An 11,535-nucleotide genomic window follows, 5' to 3' on the forward strand; every position below is an offset into this window, starting at 1 on the left:
TTCAGAATCAATAGTACATTAGAGTAGACTTCAGCAGGTGAAGGGGAGAAGCTGCTCGGTCCAGAAGGGAATCATTATGAGAGCGTTAGGAGAGGGGGAGGAGAGGTGTCAAAATACAGTTTTCCCACTGTCTCACCTCCCTCTCTCTCCCTCTCTTTCTCGCTCTCTTTCTCTCTCTCTCTCTCTGTTCTGTCAGATTCACAAACCGGCTCAATCCAGTGGGGAGCTCGGGAGTGAGTAGTGAGTTGGAGAGAGTGAAAGGCACACACACACACACACACACACACACACACACATACACACACGCGCGCTCGCACGCACACACACACACACACACACACACACGGAAAGAGAGAGTATTATGCTTTAAAATTCTAGTCATTTATTTATTGTTGTCCCACAGCAATATGTCATTGTCAAAATGCTTTATCTGTCAGGTACACTCTAGCCGATAGACAGCCCAGGGCCCTCTGGGAGATTTCATGGTGGCATTTCCTTCCTCATTCCTTTCCTCAGCCTGGTAGAGAGAGAGAGAGAGAGAGAGAGAGAGAGAGAGAGAATGCCAGAGAGGGTACCAGGTGGAGGGTTATAGCTATATTAGATGAAACATGGCAATAAAAACGCATGCACGAGCCTCTGCCTTACAGGCCCTTTTGAGCTTAGGAGGTGGGCTTTAACACCCAACCAAGAGCCACAGAAGGCAGGGTCAACCTGGATCAGTCAATCATATTAGCCCGATCTAAGAATACAGAACTCCACCCCCACCACTGCTCTCATGCATAGGGTACAAAAAAACCCAGCAGGGGACTACGGTTGGGGTTGTGTCTTCATATCTCCCATGCCCTGATTCATACCCCATCACAATGATCAGCAGAGTGAGCAATGTCAATGACATCAGCTGGGACACCATCAAACGGTGCACGGAAACCAGTCACCTTGCTGTACTGTCGTCTTGCACTTCCTGCCTGCTTTTGACCAGGATTCCGTTAAATCAAGGGCTTCAAAGTTCAAATGCGGGCGAGTTGCAACTGTATTACAGCTTGAATAATCACCTGTGCACAGCACAGTGGGTTCTAGATTGCTGCTTTACAATCCTGAGGTGTCGTCATTGTCCATTATGATGTTGTGATGTTGAGGTGGTTTTGCATGACACGGAGGAGATCTGGAACGCCTGTATCTTCTGAGCTGGACCTGGGAACCAGAGAGTTCAGAACCAACGCTCCTCCCCCACACACCGCCAGGACTGAGATAATTAGTGCAGGAGTTCTCTGTTCTCTTGTGTCCTTAAGTCTTAGCAAGAACCAGCTCTTTTGTCAAAGACCCCTCACTCTGCCTGTAGGAGCACGTAATTACACACGCTTATTTTCCTCTGTGGAGACTACCCCCACCTTCCTTTGGGGTTTAGGATGGTGGTGGTGGTGGTGGTGGTGGTGGTGGTGGTGGGGGGGGGGATTGCAATATGCAAATTGTGATCCTCAAGATGGTTTCGTTTGAGTTTTTCTAAAATATTACTGTTTTGTTCTTTAGAAATGTCAGCATCAGGTCTTTCTAAAAGTAGCAAAGTTACGTAGTGTGAAGTCCAGCACTTTGGATGTGAGTTTCACCTTTGTGAACTTGCACAACAGCCTCTGAGAACCTGATTTTCCAACTTAAGCTCGGCAATTATGGGACACTGTTTGTATCCCCACCACTAAATTAGATTCCAAATGAAAAGCATGTTGAGTCATTAATTATCGGAAAAGTCCCTTGGTGAGTAGCACTGAACAACAAATGGGGGGTCTGTCATGCTCGATTGCACTCTCTCCCTCTCTCTCTTTCTCTCTCTCTCCTTTTGTCTCTCTCTCTCTCTCTCTCTCTGAACAGTGCTGGTAAATCACTTAGCCTCAACAAAGCAGGGGAGTCCACACTACACCATCTCCACCTCGAGCTGCTTCTCCACCTCGAGCTAGAAGAACAAAATAAAAAGGCAGTGTGTAAACCGGAGATTGTTGGACGAGTGTCTAAAGAAACAAAAGAACCATCAAGACTCTTTTGAATAACTACGGAACATCATCGCCATGTCTATCGGATTCTGATACCACTCCTGGCATCTGCGGCATAGCAAACTGGCAAGGGCGGGCCTACCCACCTGGGGGCGCTTCTTTGGTGCCCTAAGCCCCGCCCCCTCAGTCTCCGAAATCACGCTGCTTGAAAACGCTGGCTCGGAAAAGTGGGTCACGCGGCCGGCTGCTACTGATCCCGCCTCTGTGGGAGGAGCGAGGGGGGGGGGGGGGGGGTGGCGTGTGACGTGTGACGGCTCAAGTCCGAACCCTGCTTGATGATTCGCCGGGCACATGCTTACGCTGTCCATCCCCTCTGCACTTAGCGCACGATTATTATGCTGCTCCCTGCATATAAATCAGATTACCGCTCTCCCTCTTGGGGACCCATGTGTGCGTCGCACATATTAAAAACCCTCATTGCAGAAAACGTCGCTTTACATGTGGCACGCACGCAAGCAAAAAAAATATATATAGCAACCATAATCGATGTTGTCCCTTGTGGGAGACGGATTTAATACAGGTGATATACCTGAGCTAGCGTGGGGCGGAGGAATTACACAGGCTCAATTTTGTTGCTAAGTTGTTAGCAGGAGCCCCAGATGAGGCGAGGATGATGGGTAACAGATGTGGCCCTGTGGAATGCTGGAGCCCACCGAGCCATGTTTTATGATCTTAAGGAAAAAATAACTGCTTAATCTTAAATTAATAAAGAAGTGACCGCAGATCCTGCCGCATCAAGATTCCCAGTATGATGCAGTAAAAGTGGAGTGGGCCTGTTAGTTCGGTTAAGGGCCCACAGAACTTCGAGGGGACACCCAGTCTGATGGAAATGCCATCGCCCACATCTAAGAGTCCCCAAAACAAACTCAGCCACCGCTATGTCGTTCTGGGCACGAAGACCTTCATCTCTGCATCATGTTCACTGTTAATTCGGGGCTGAATAGCTTTCTGTAGTGCAAGCTATTACACCCCCCTCCACACACACACACACACACACACACACACACACACACACACACTTGCGTTCTCAGTGTTGGAGGAATATGTATGCTGTGTAGGAGCAGAATCATTAGTTCAGTGCCACATGTTGCTATAGTTACACAACAAAGGAGGCTGGTGGGAAACAGAGAGAAGATGTGGGTTTGGCAGTTGTCACCGCTTGAAGAAGCTCTCTGCGCTCGCGGCAAAGAACTGCTCCAGCAGACGGCGTGACAAAGAGTTTGGGGCAACTCGTGGTCTGTTGCTAAGGTAACATCAAAGTCAGTGTGATGAAACAGCAGACAGGCAGCAGTCTTTTTTCATTTCATTTAATAGCCTCAGAGAGAGCGCTAATATCTGACCATTAGCTAAATCATCTATGGCAATATTGCCCCTTGATCCAGGTTTACTACACAAATTCTTTCTGCTGTTGACCTAAACAGTAAGGTCTGCGGCCTCTTCTGTACGCTGACCATGTCAGAAATGTCTTTGTCACAGTAAGTTTCAGATGCGAAGATGTTCACTGCATTTCTGCGTTGTTCCATCGCTAATGTCAATGGTATTTGCTTTAGTAATTAGTGAACTGCTGAACCGTGAGGTTAGCGTGTGGCGATTTAAATTAAGCAAGTGAACTCACCTGAAAACGGCCCCTCGTCGATTTGACAGGTGATGACACTCGGTTAGAGCTGTAAACCAGAGCAGCTGCAGACTCTCAGGAACAGAAAGGCCTTCGTTAACCAGGGCAGATGTTTGGCATCTTCTCAGCGGCTGCAACGTGAAACTTGTTTAGAAATGCATGAGATTTCGTGGAGGCCGGGTCCTCGGGCGACGCCGGCTGCCTGTCTCGTCTCTCCTCCGGCGGCTGGGCCGTTTTCCGGCTGCTGGTGCAAGCAATTGCCACCCAGGAGAGGCGATAGACGCACGTCGCTTTTAGGTGGTGCATTTAGATAAACAACTCTGCCCGGACCGTGAGGCGCAGCGATGCTTAGGAGAACGATTTCATAAACTATACAGCGAGGATGTGAACGCGTGGAGGTATAAGACGGGAATATCACACAGGTAACGCATGTAGGTAAGAACACTTGGTCTCCAAAAGTATTTTCTCCAGTGTGATGCATGTTCCTTTTATTAGTAAATGCATATTAATATAATATAGGTACTATGACTAATTCTTAATAACAGTTATTATGATTAATGGTCTCCAGGTAAGATCAAATGTCAATGAAAAATTCAGAAAGTACATTCAGATATGTCACTATGAAACACGTCCTGTAGGTGCCCTGTGGGGTTTTGTTTAATATCCTTCAGATGAAAACATACTGTCCCAATTATCACACTGTTCACTCACTAACCCCTTTGAAAATGGATTTTTCAAATATTCACTTGAAGCTTAATGCTTGGGCAATGTAGAATAGTAGAATAGCAACAAAAATGTAAAAATGTTGCAGCCCCCTTTGGCAAAATGCTTCATCTCAAGGTTGTGACAGCAAAGGATTTATATATATATATATATATATATATATATATATATATATATTCTCCAGGGAGTAACTGCTGCAATGTACTTTAGAAAGATGTAGATATAGAAAAAGGTGCAGTATATGACACAAGGGTTCCAGACACACAGACGAGTCCTTCATCAGCTGTGCAGCTGTTCTGAAGTTCAGAAGCACTTTGCTTACACAGCTGATGTCTGAAAAGTCCCGTCTCTCTGGAAACTTTGTGTAATATACTGCAGTTTATTACCATCTCTCTCTACATGTTTAACTGTAATTATACAATGTATTGTAAACAACCCTCGTTTTTTGATATTTGAGTAAAAAAATAAAAGACCCACATTTCTAATTATATATAAAGACATATTAAGACATTTTGTGTGAATTATATATAAATTTATCAAAAGTAGAATATTAAAACGTGTAAAAAATTTAAATGTAATAATTAATAAAATAATAAAAATAAATAAAAACAGAAATGAAATAAGATATAATAAAAATGTAACTTGCTCTAAGGACAAAAATTAGGATTCTTTAGATTCTGAGTTATTCCAGGTTTTGGGTGTAAAACTGTCCAGTTTTCAAAACTCAATCTGCACTTGCAAAGCTTTTTGATCATTTGTGTCTATTCTGTAAGGGTCCATATTAAAGACTGCTACAGATTGATGTAAAATTACCTTAGAAATAAATCCATTCCAGTGTCTGTCATGTCTTACAGAGAGATGACCACCAGAACTTACCCTATAGCTGACGACGATAACTCTGGCCAGTAATGAGTCTTACTGCAGAGGTAAATGGAGTGTAAGGTTACAGCTGAAGCTGTAATGGTATGTCATAATAATCCAAAAGAGAAAATAAAGTTGCTTCAGTAAGCATCTTTCTACAGTGCAGAGGGACGCGCATGTTTTACTCCTAGAAAAGAAAACCAGTTTTTACCTTAATTTGTTCACAAGCTTAATCTCATGATATTTTAAAGTTATCTTCTCAGGGATCCAAATTCCAAAATATTTCGATATTTTCTATTTAGTATTTGTAACACTTTTAGTAGAAATGAAGAGATAATTGCAACCAATATTTTTGGCTGTGGTAAAATTGTAGTTGTGTCCGCATTAAGAATTAATTTATGGTAATTAAATGCTACTACATCGGCATCAGCTGGGGAATTTAACAGCAGAATGTATAATATCAATATTACAGTACTATGTACCATATGTGCACATTATACCCATGCAACACACACACACACACACACACACACACACACACGTATATATATATATATATATATATATATATATATATATATATATATATATATATATATATATATATATATATATATATAACAAGCACCAGGATTGAACCTTACAGGACACCGTTAGCGATTTGCATAAAATCATATTTTTCATTTCCAGTAGTCACACAGTGCTATTGGTCCACAAGGTAACTCTGAAACCATTTACAGAATATTTGGTAATAGTATGAAGCCTTTTTATAACAGTAATGATTGATAAACTGATAAATGCCTACGGAAGATCAGTAGGGAACAGCTTGCGCAATGCTTATTTCCACTGAAAACCAAAATAATGTTATTTAAATCAAGATTGTTTTTCTGCTGTGTTTTCCTCTACAGTCAGATTGATGTATGCGTGATGATTTAGAACAATGTCTGCAGTTGCTCAACCTTCTCTGAATCTCTATTCACCCTTCTCTGTATAAAGAGCTTCCGTAATGTGACTTCCAGACTGTACAAATAATATCAGTTACAGCTGGATTAAAATTATGTGTTATGCAACTCATGACGTCTTGTAGTAGCAAACTTTAAAAGGCAGGGATCACGTTTATCTGTCTTCAGCCTATTTGATTTAATTTATAGCCTCCGAGGCATCAGTCATGTCACCAGAGCAGATCAGAACTGAAGAGAATCAGGGGTCTACCAACGTCAGCTCCAACAATGTCCACTACCAACCTCATCCCGTAGGTCACCCACCCACCAAAAATGTTCAAACGTTGATATTAAAAGCTGCAGTCTCTTTACGATCTGATGTTGAACCCCCATCGGCTGTGGCGCCAGAACGTGAGAAAAGATTTGCTTAATAATAACTATAATAATTAGACTCGGCCCAAAAGCAATCTCTGCTGGAACCGCCTGGCCAGAGATCTGACCTAGCTTGTGTTCCATGATTTCACAGCAGTGTATGCGAAACTACTTGATTAAAAGACCATTAACAAAAATGGTCAAGGGCTCGTTCAACATACGGGAAGTGATGATGAATATCACTTAGTAAAAGATCATTTAAGAAGGTCTGCTCATCAAAATGTTTTTTAAGTTCCTCCTAATTACCATATGCCGAAATATTTTTTTCTTCCTCTTCCTTCTAACGCAAGCTATTGGGCAATAATTACTAAAAACCAACCTGAAGTTTGTCAGTGATTTTTTTGTTTATTAAAATTAAATTTAGCCAAAGATGATTTAGAGGGGTCTTTTAAGTTTGATCTGGTTGGTTCAAAAATTATGTGAGAGATTAATCATTAATATAATCAGAAGCAGAACCATTTTAAGTTGAAATCACCTAGAAAAATCATCTCAGATTTTTTTCTAAGAAGCCCAAGATCAGATGTTTTGCTAATCACTGAGGAAGTTGCAGAGGGAGGTCTGAGCGCTACCACCATCACAGAGCAATTATTTTGCCCCATACACACTTCCAGACCCAAAAATTTGAAGCATTTTTCTACCGTGACAGCATTAAGAACAGAGCGAGTAAACCCCAGTGATGTAGATGGCTGCAACTCCTCTCACGTTCTTGTCCTTTCTAAAACAGTTATAATGATTCAGCATCACCCAATCACTACCACTGCAGTCCAACGAAGTGTCTGGTAAATCCCGCAATATGAGCGTCTGAGATTTTGAGCTGATCCATTTTATTATGCTGAACAAATGAAATATTTAAATTAATTGTGAAATCTAGGGGAGGATGGAGTTTGTGACTTTAAAGCAGTAAATTTAAAAACCTCCGAGGCTGAGGTAGGCGTAAATGTACACACTGGTAAGAGAGAGTCGGGCTTGGTACTTGAATATATATATATATTTCACAGTATATCTCTTTTGGATTTGGTCAGGCGGGGTTTGTGTGGTCGGCGCTGCTGCTGTGTCTGCTAGATTGATATGCAAATGAAAGTATTCCTGAGCAGAAGACGATGAGAAAGCAGGCTGGATCTAAATAGCGACTTTCTCATGACCCGTGGAGATGGGCCGCGAGGCGTTTGCGCGGCTCCCGACACAAAGGCCTTGAGCAAACAGAGCTGGAACGGGGGAAGCAAAGAGACGACGGTGCTCGGGACATTTGAATCTGAATGGCGGCTTAATGGCCCCTCTCTCCGCCTCTGTCAAGAGCCCCCGCAATTCAGCCCTTGTTTCGCCGCTTTTGTAATTTGACTTTCAGCAAAACTCCTCGAGATCCTTGTAATTGCGGGGCTGTAATAAAGTTTAGGGTGATGTGAGACACGATTGGGGCGTGGGTGAAGCTGGGGGGAGGAGGGGGGGGGGGGTTGTGCTGGTGAATGAGTGTTTTGCTGTTTACTGTGTTTACTGTGTTTGCTGTGTTTGCGCACAGTGCCGACTTTGATCCAAAGCCACGGAGACAACAGGAGTGGGGGAAGGATTTAAATGTTCCTGGGAGCTAAATGAGAGGTGACACTCGGAGGGGGTGGGGGTGCGGGCGGTGCAGGGGGTGCGGGCGGTGCAGGGAGCACTCCGCTTCACCTTCCCGGGTGTTGGTAATTAACTTTGCCATGATGGGATCACAATTAATGCACTACTGTGACTATGACAGTTGTGTTAGCGTTCACGCGGCGTTTAAGGCTGGCGGAGATGTGGGCTTTCGGCTGACAGCTTTAAATAAGGCATTCTTCCACCTGCTGCGTTCCTGATCTTTCCACATGGCAGGCCACACACTCCCTCTCCGGGGCTCTTGTTTTTATCAACATGAAGTCTCTCTCTTATCAAGTCACTTCACCCAGAAGGCACCCAAAGTGTCGCACGCCACCGCAGCAAACCAAGACGTCGGATGCAAGCGCCTGTGCGACTTTTTTTTCACCGCCGTCTGAACTGAAGTTCACAGAGGTTTGGAAAACGCCCCAGATGGCACACGAGTGTAATAAAAGCGTAGTCACAGTATGGCTTTGTGTTCTGTTTGTTATTTTTTAAGTATTTAAGGTTTTGATGTGGGTGGCTCTTTTGGAAAGCTGTGTTGCGTAAAAAAAAATAAAATAAAATGGCAAAAGCTACAATGACAAATGAATATTAACGGATGATAACCCCATAATGGTTTAGAAGAATGGTTCTTCTGTAGGCTGTGCTGATCTGTTGTTTGCTGCTCACTGGCAGCACTAACAGTTCCATTTGGTGCATTGATTTGGTCAGTTGATGTGTGTTGAGTTGGACAGAGCCAGGGGAGAGGACGCTCCTGGCACCCCTGGGTCAACAGCGCGGGCCGGACAGACGGCTGTGCCCTGGAGGACATCCACCACACCGGCGGAAAACGACAGACGCCAAGCCAGGGCCTCCAGGGTCTGTACCCAGCTGGATAAATGGGCAAGAGATTGCAGTTGTGTGTGTGCACGCAGACCCGGTCAAACTGCCAAACGAAGGCCCAGTCCTTGAACCTATTTGTTATTTTCAGTTTTTGACAGACAGTCTCATGCGGACACGGAGGCCTCGTGCGGACATGCACCCCCGCCCAGCGCTGTGAGGGAATTAGACGAGACGTATTGGGGATGGGCTTCGGCTCGACCTTCCACCTGTCATTTGGCTCTGAGGAGAATCCGCGGCCGAGCTGGGAGGGGGAGGGGGAGGGGCTGTCTTAATTGGCCATTAGCTTAGCTAATTGGCTCCTCGGCCGCTCCGGCTCTGGCCTCCGCAGGGCGTTCTCCGGCTGACCGACACCACCGGTGCCAGCGCCGCAGTTCTGCGGCCATCTTCACACTTCTGGGTCACGTCTTCCGAGCCGGAAAGCCTCCTGGTCCTGTCAGATTTGGTTCACACCTCCAGGGAGCTGATATTTTTATTGTGCACGTCCTCGGAGTGAGATATTAATCCTAATTAGGTACTACTTATGTCCCCATTGACTCGTCTGTTCCGACTGCTTGACTGGGGGGGACGGTTCCCCTATTGCAGTGCGCTGTATGGCACCGCGGCCCAATTATGTCTACGGGGAGCGTCCCCGCGTGGAAAAGTTCCCCCATGTGGGCTGTGGCGTGCACTCAAAAAGAAAGTGAGTAAAGAGGATATCCAAGTCCGGATGTGGTGTGAGGGTTTGTGTTGGCGTGACGCGTTCGGCTTTGTTCTTTGGCTGTAAGGCCGCTCGGAGTCGGTTCTCTAAAGTGCGGCCCGAGTGTCTGGTATGTACTCTGCTATGCACCGCTTTAAATTCATTCCATCAAGAACTGCTTGGGGAGAAGAAAATCCCCTCTCTGTAACTGTAATAACAGTAATTCAATTACTGGCCGAGCCCATAAAAGTGTCTGAGTGAAAGTGTACAGTGAATGACAGCCATTCTTGTGCTGGAGTAATGCGGTCACCCACTGCACAACATGTTTCTGTGCAGAAATCTTTGGAGCCGCTTAATTACCCGAGTCATTCAAAAGTCAGACAAATCAGACTCCCAAAAACCCCTTCTTCTTCTTCTTCCCTTCGGTTTCCTCCAAGAACGCTCTGAGCAGCGTTCCAGCTGTGTGCTGACACGGCCCGCTGAAATCAGCGATGTTTCAGGGCCCTCAAAAGTCACTCATGACTCATGATATGACTTTTTCAAAGCCTTTGATTTCGCCCGCACAATACGGCGTAATTAGAGGCGTACTTATGGAGTTGGGCGCTGAAAATGAGTTCCGTCTAACAACCGCTGGCGATCTATAGAATCTTAAAGCGCAGGCATGTGTGTACGGCAGGGAATGGGACACAGGAAGTTCAATAACATCAGACAATGTGTGACATAATTGACAATGTGTGATGTAATTGCCTTATTGACCCCCTGTTAGCACCTGTGGTTTGCTTTTCTTAGAGAGTAGAGATCACTTGATTTCCTGCTCAAATCAGGTTGCCTTTACTGGATAAATGATTGCGTTCCATTTAAAATCTATAGCCGAGATGACTCTTAATCATGAACACGGGCGCATAAACATCAGGGCTTTATTCAATCGGGTAAAATATGGAAAGTTTTTTAATGGGTTAAGTAATCAATAAGGTTTTTTTCATTTTGCTGAGTCAGTAGGTAGGGCTTTAATTCCTATGGATTGGAAGTATGGAGGATACATCAGGTTGTGCTATAATGATGAAATTCGGTGATCATCACTGGGATGTTGGAGAATTGGTGGCCATTGTGTTGTTAAGCTAACCACCATTCATCCTTTGCCTGATTGCTAAATGATCAAAGAAAATTAGATTCCCCGCAGTGCCCCACTGTTACCTAAATGTTAACTAACATATTTTATTTATTCACTCTTTTGTATTTCTTTTCCAGGAAAAATTGTGAGGTTTATAATGTTTGTGTTTATTTTGAACTCCTGCTAATTTCAACAGCCTTCTTCTCTTCACTTCAGATCCACAAAAAAAAAACAAAGAAACAAAAAAATGTTGTACAATTTTGTGCTTTGTATTTAAGATAAAACAGTTGGAGGCTACAGCTGCTCCACCACCACCAGGCGGATGTGGTAAACATCCTCCAACTCTTCACCATTGGTCGGTTTCGGGTACCGGACTCTCTCAAGCCGAATAACGAACTGGATAGAGGGTGACCGATGAATTTCGCACGGCAACAGATGGGCAACTTCCTGTACCTGTGCACCTAACAGAAGCACCTATAAGATCGAAGCACCTAAAAAAGTGACCAATGAGTGTAGCTGTAGATACAATGCAGCTATTTCCAATAAAGTGGCTGGGCTGTGTAAGAGCATCAAAGCTACACAAGGTGACTGGTACATTGTGCTATAGGAGAAGGTTGAGATTTTATTTTTTTTTTCCA

General features: G+C 44.3%; 1 long non-coding RNA gene across 1 annotated transcript; it reads left to right on the top strand.

Moving 5' to 3' along the window:
- The first annotated feature begins 3,839 nt into the window (after positions 1-3,839).
- On the top strand, positions 3,840-11,325 carry LOC143522416 (uncharacterized). Its single transcript, XR_013132990.1, has 3 exons — positions 3,840-4,092; positions 5,235-5,306; positions 11,176-11,325. It is a non-coding gene; the product is annotated as an uncharacterized LOC143522416 (long non-coding RNA).
- Positions 11,326-11,535: the final 210 nt, after the last annotated feature.

Source organism: Brachyhypopomus gauderio, chromosome 9, assembly GCF_052324685.1.
Source record: "Brachyhypopomus gauderio isolate BG-103 chromosome 9, BGAUD_0.2, whole genome shotgun sequence".
NCBI classification, from domain to species: Eukaryota; Metazoa; Chordata; class Actinopteri; order Gymnotiformes; family Hypopomidae; genus Brachyhypopomus; species Brachyhypopomus gauderio.